The sequence below is a fragment of the Pristiophorus japonicus genome, chromosome 7 (genome assembly GCF_044704955.1).
Source record: "Pristiophorus japonicus isolate sPriJap1 chromosome 7, sPriJap1.hap1, whole genome shotgun sequence".
Lineage (NCBI taxonomy): Eukaryota > Metazoa > Chordata > Chondrichthyes > Pristiophoridae > Pristiophorus > Pristiophorus japonicus.
The window spans coordinates 169,780,601-169,786,213 of NC_091983.1; positions in this window are offsets into that span (position 1 = coordinate 169,780,601).

Genomic DNA, 5,613 nt, shown 5'->3' on the forward strand with positions numbered 1-5,613 from the left:
GGGGGGGGGAAAGGAGATGGGGGGGGAAAGGAGATGGGGGGGAAAGGAGATGGGGGGGGGAAAGGAGATGGGGGGTCGGGAAAGGAGATGGGGGGTCGGGAAAGGAGATGGGGGGGGAAGGGAGATGGGGGGGAAGGAGATGGGGGGAAAGGAGATGGGGGGAAAGGAGATGGGGGGGGCGGGAAAGGAGATGGGGGGGCGGGAAAGGAGATGGGGGGGCGGGAAAGGAGATGGGGGGGCGGGAAAGGAGATGGGGGGGCGGGAAAGGAGATGGGGGGCGGGAAAGGAGATGGGGGGGGCGGGGAAAGGAGATGGGGGGCGGGAAAGGAGATGGGGGGGGGGGAAGGAGATGGGGGGGAAGGAGATGGGGGGGAAAGGAGATGGGGGGAAAGGAGATGGGGGGAAAGGAGATGGGGGGGGAAAGGAGATGGGGGGGAAGGAGAAGGGGGGGCGGGAAAGGAGATGGGGGGGCGGGAAAGGAGATGGGGGGGCGGGAAAGGAGATGGGGGGGGGGGAAGGAGATGGGGGGGGGGAAGGAGATGGGGGGGGGGGGAAGGAGATGGGGGGGGGAAGGAGATGGGGGGGGGGAAGGAGATGGGGGGGGAAGGAGATGGGGGGGGAAGGAGATGGGGGGGGAAAGGAGATGGGGGGGGAAAGGAGATGGGGTGGGGAAAGGAGATGGGGTGGGAAAGGAGATGGGGGGGGGGAAAGGAGATGGGGGGGGGAAAGGAGAGGGGGGGGGGAAAGGAGAGGGGGGGGGGAAAGGAGAGGGGGGGGGAAAGGAGAGGGGGGGGGAAGGAGAGGGGGGGGGGAAGGAGAGGGGGGGGGGGAAGGAGAGGGGGGGGGGGAAGGAAGGGGAGGGGGGGGAAAGGAGAGGGGGGGAGGGAGGGTGAACGTGCCGGGCCCGAGACTTCGGGCAGGGCCCATCTCCAGCACCAGATTTACAGGTAGGTGGCGTTGGGTCGGGTCTGGGGAGAGCACGGGTCGGGGGGGGGGTGGTGGGACGGAGGTCGGTTCGGTTCGGGTCGGGGGGAGGGAGGGAGAAAGGAGGTCAGGTCGGGTCCAGTTGGCGGGGGGGGGGGGGGGGGAAGCGGGAGTCGGGTCGGGTCGGTGTCGTGTCCGGTCCAGGGGGAGCAGGAGTCAGGTCCGGTCCGGTGGCGGGGGAGGGAGGGAAGCGGGAGTCGGGGTCCGGTCCGGTCCAGGGGCGGGGGAAGTGGGAGGGGGGGGGGAGGGGACGGGAGTCGGGTCGGTGTCAGGTCCGGTCCGGAGGCGGGAGTCGAGTTGGGTCGGGAGGAAGCAGGAGCTGGCCGTGGGAGGAGCCTTATTCACGCAGCCCCATTGAGGCCATTCGGTCAGGGCTAGGGGCTGCGTGCTTCAGCCCCTCCCACACAGTTTTGGGCGCCTGAAGCTACTGCACATGCGCGCCCACTGTAGCGCGCATGTGCAGAGGTCCCGGCACTGTTTTCAGCGCAGGGACCTAGCTCCGCCCCCTACAGCTCCTGCTGCACTGCGCAGAGCTGCAAACGACCTGCAGGGAGCTGGAGAATCTGGAAGTATTTTTTAGGCGCACTTTGTGGCGCGAAAAACGGGCGTCCAGGTCGGGACTGCGCCGTTCTAGGCGCGGCTCGAAACTTGGACCCATAGAAACATAAAAAATAGGTGCAGGAGTAGGCCATTCGGCCCTTCGAACCTGCACCACCATTCAATAAGATCATGGCTGATCATTCACCTCAGTACCCCTTTCCTGGTTTCTCTCCATACCCCTTGATCCCTTGAGCTGTAAGGGCCGTATCTAACTCCCTCTTGAATATATCCAATGAACTGGCATTAACAACTCTCTGCGGCAGGGAATTCCACAAGTTAACAACTCTCTGAGTGAAGAAGTTTCTCCTTATCTCAGTCCTAAATGGCCTACCCCTTATCCTAAGACGGTGTCCCCTGGTTCTGGACTTCCCCAACATCGGGAACAATCTACCCGCATCTAACCTATCCCGTCCGTTAGAATCTTGTATGTTTCTATGAGATCCCCTCGCATCCTTCGAAACTCCAGTTGATCCAGTCTCTCATATATATGTCAGTCCGGCCATCCCGGGAATCAGTCTGGTGAACCTTCGCTGCACTCCCTCAATAGCAAGAACGTCCTTCCTCAGATTAGGAGACCAAAACTGAACACAATATTCCAGCTGAGGCCTCACCAAGGTCCTGTACAACTGCAGTAAGACCTCCCTGCTCCTATACTCAAATCCCCTAGCTATGAAGGCCAACATACCATTTGCCTTCTTTACAGCCTGCTGCACCTGTATGCCAACTTTCAATGACTGATAAACCATGACACCCAGGTCTCGTTGCAACTCCCCTTTTCCGAATCTGCCACCATTCAGATAATATTCTGTCTTCGCGTTTTTGCCCCCAAAGTGGATAACCTCACATTTATCTACATTATGCTGCATCTGCCATGCATTTGCCCACTCACCTAATCTGTCTAAGTCACAGTGCAGCCCCTTAGCGTCCCCCTCACAGCTCACACCGCCACCCAGTTTAGTGTCATCTGCAAACTTGGAGATATTACACTCAATTCCTTCATCCAAATCATTGATGTATATTGTAAAGAGCTGGGGTCCCAGCACCGAGCCCTGCGGCACTCCACGAGTCACTCCCTGCCATTCTGAAAAGTTGTTTATCCCGACTCTCTGCTTCCTGTCTGCAAACCAGTTCTCTATCTACGTCAGTATATTACCCCCAATACCATGTGCTTTGATTTTGCACACCAATCTCGTGTGGGACCTTGTCAAAAGCCTTTTCAAAGTCCAAATACACCACATCCACTGGTTCTCCCTTGTCCACTTTACTAGTTACATCCTCAAATAATTCCAGAAGTTTTGTCAAGCATGATTTCCCCTTCATAAATCCATGCTGACTTGGACCGATCCTGTCACTGCTTTCCAAATGTGCTGCTATTTCATCCTTAATAATTGATTCCAACATTTTCCCCACCACTGATGTCAGGCTAACCGGTCCATAATTACCCGCTTTCTCTCTCCCTCCCTTTTTAAAAAATGGTGTTACATTAGCTACCCTCCAGTCCATAGGAACTGATCCCAAGTAGATAGACTGTTGGAAAATGATCACCAATGCATCCACTATATCTAGGGCCACTTCCTTAAGTACTCTGGGATGCAGACTATCAGGCCCCGGGGATTTATCGGCCTTCAATCCCATCAATTTCCCGCCTAATAAGGATATCCTTCAGTTCCTCCTTCTCACTAGACTCTCGGTCCCCTCGTACTTTCGGAAGGTTATTTGTGTCTTCCTTCGTGAAGACAGAACCAAAGTATTTGTTCAATTGGTCTGCCATTTCTTTGTTCCCCATTATAAATTAACCTGAATCCGACTGCAAGGGACCTACGTTTGTCTTCACTAATCGATTTCACTTCACATATCTATAGAAGCTTTTGCAGTCAGTTTTTATGTTCCCGGCAAGCTTCTTCTCGTACTCTATTTTTCCCCTTTTAATTAAACCCTTTGTCCTCCTCTGCTGAATTCTAAATTTCTCCCAGACCTCAGGTTTGCTGCTTTTTCTGGCCAATTTATATGCCTCTTCCTTGGATTTAACATAATCCTTAATTTCCCTTGTTAGCCACAGTTGAACCACCTTCCCTGTTTTATTTTTACTCCAGACAGGGATGTGCAATTGCTGAAGTTCATCCATGTGATCTTTAAATGTTTTCCATTGCCTATCCACCGTCAACCCTTTTAAGTATCATTTGCCAGTCTACTCTAGCCAATTCACGCCTCAACCCATCGAAGTTACCTTTCCTTCAGTTCAGGACCCTAGTTTCTGAATTAACTGTGTCACTCTCCAACTTAATAAAGAATTCTACCATATTATGGTCACTCTTCCCCAAGGGGCCTCGCACAACAAGATTGCTAATTAGTCCTTTCACATTACACATCACCCAGTCTAGGATGGCCAACTTCCTGGTTGGTTCCTCGACATATTGGTCTAGAAAACCATCCCTAATACACTCCAGGTAATCCTCCTACACCGCACTGCTACCAGTTTGGTTAGCCCAATCAATATGTAGATTAAAGTCACCCATGATAACTGCTGTACCTTTATTGCAAGCATGCCTAATTTCTTGTTTGATGCTGTCCCCAACCTTACTACTACTGTTTGGTGGTCTGTACACAACTCCCACTAGCGTTTTCTGCCGCTTGGTATTCCGCAGCTCCACCCATACCGATTCCACATCATCCAAGCTAATGTCCTTTCTTGCTATTGCATTAATTTCCTCTTTAAGCAGCAATGCCACGCTGCCTTCTTTTCCTTTCTGTCTATCCTTCCGAAATGTTGAATGCCCCTGGATGTTGAGTTCCCAGCCTTGGTCACCCTGGAGCCATGTCTCCGTGATGCCAATTACATCATACTGGTTAACTGCTATTTGCGTAGTTAATTCGTCCACCTTATTCCGAGTACTCCTCGCATTGAGGCACAGAGCCTTCAGGTTTTTCTTTCTAACACACTTTGCCCCTTTAGAATTTTGCTGTAATGTGGCCCTTTTTGCTTTTTGCCTTTTGCCTTCATTTCTCTGGCCTCCACTTTTACTTTTCTTCTTTCTATCTTTTGCTTCTTCCCCCATTCTATTTCCCTCTGTCTCCCTGCATAGGTTCCCATCCCCCTGCCGTATTAGTTTAACTCCTCCCCAACAGCACTAGCAAACACTCCCCCTAGGGCATTGGTTCCGGTCCTGCCCAGGTGCATACCGTCCGGTTTGTACTGGTCCCACCTCCCGCAGAACAAGTTCCAATGTCCCAGGAATTTGAATCCCTCCCTGCTGCACCACTCCTCAAGCCACATATTCATCTGAGCTATCCTGCGATTCCTACTCTGACTAGCATGTGGCACTGGTAGCAATCCTGGGATTACTACTTTTGAGGTCCTACTTTTTAATTTAGCTTCCAGCTCCCTGAATTCGTCTTGTAGGACCTCATCCCTTTTTCTACCTATATCGTTGGTACCTATATGTACCACGACAACTGGCTGTTCACCCTCCCTTTTCGGAATGCCCTGCACCCGCTCCGAGATATCCTTGACCCTTGCACCAGGGAGGCAACATACCATCCTGGAGTCTCGGTTGCGGCCGCAGAAACGTCTATCTATTCCCCTTACAATTGAATCCCCTAGCACTATAGCTCCCCAGCAATTGCCCAGCAATTTCCCACAAAACTGTTGTGGCTCGTAAAAGTACGGATAGAGCCTGCTTTCATCAGCATAAGGATATATACAAGTCTTAAATTAAACATTTAAAAATCAAAAATGATGCACATACACTTTAAATTAGTTTATGCAAATATTGGCCCCGATTAAGATATTTATTTTATCAAAACATTTAATTTTTATTGAGGTTGATTCATGATTAAAATTGAAATTCAGTAATTTATATTTATTAGAATTATGTACATTGTATAATTATTTAGGGATTCCATTGCATATCTTTGGTGGATTCCCTTTGTAAATTATTGCAATGGAATTCTCCTTGCGATTGGAGGACAATTATGCTTCCGAACCGCCTGCGTCCCTTGGATCCGTGGGCCTTTACATTGCCGTCTGCC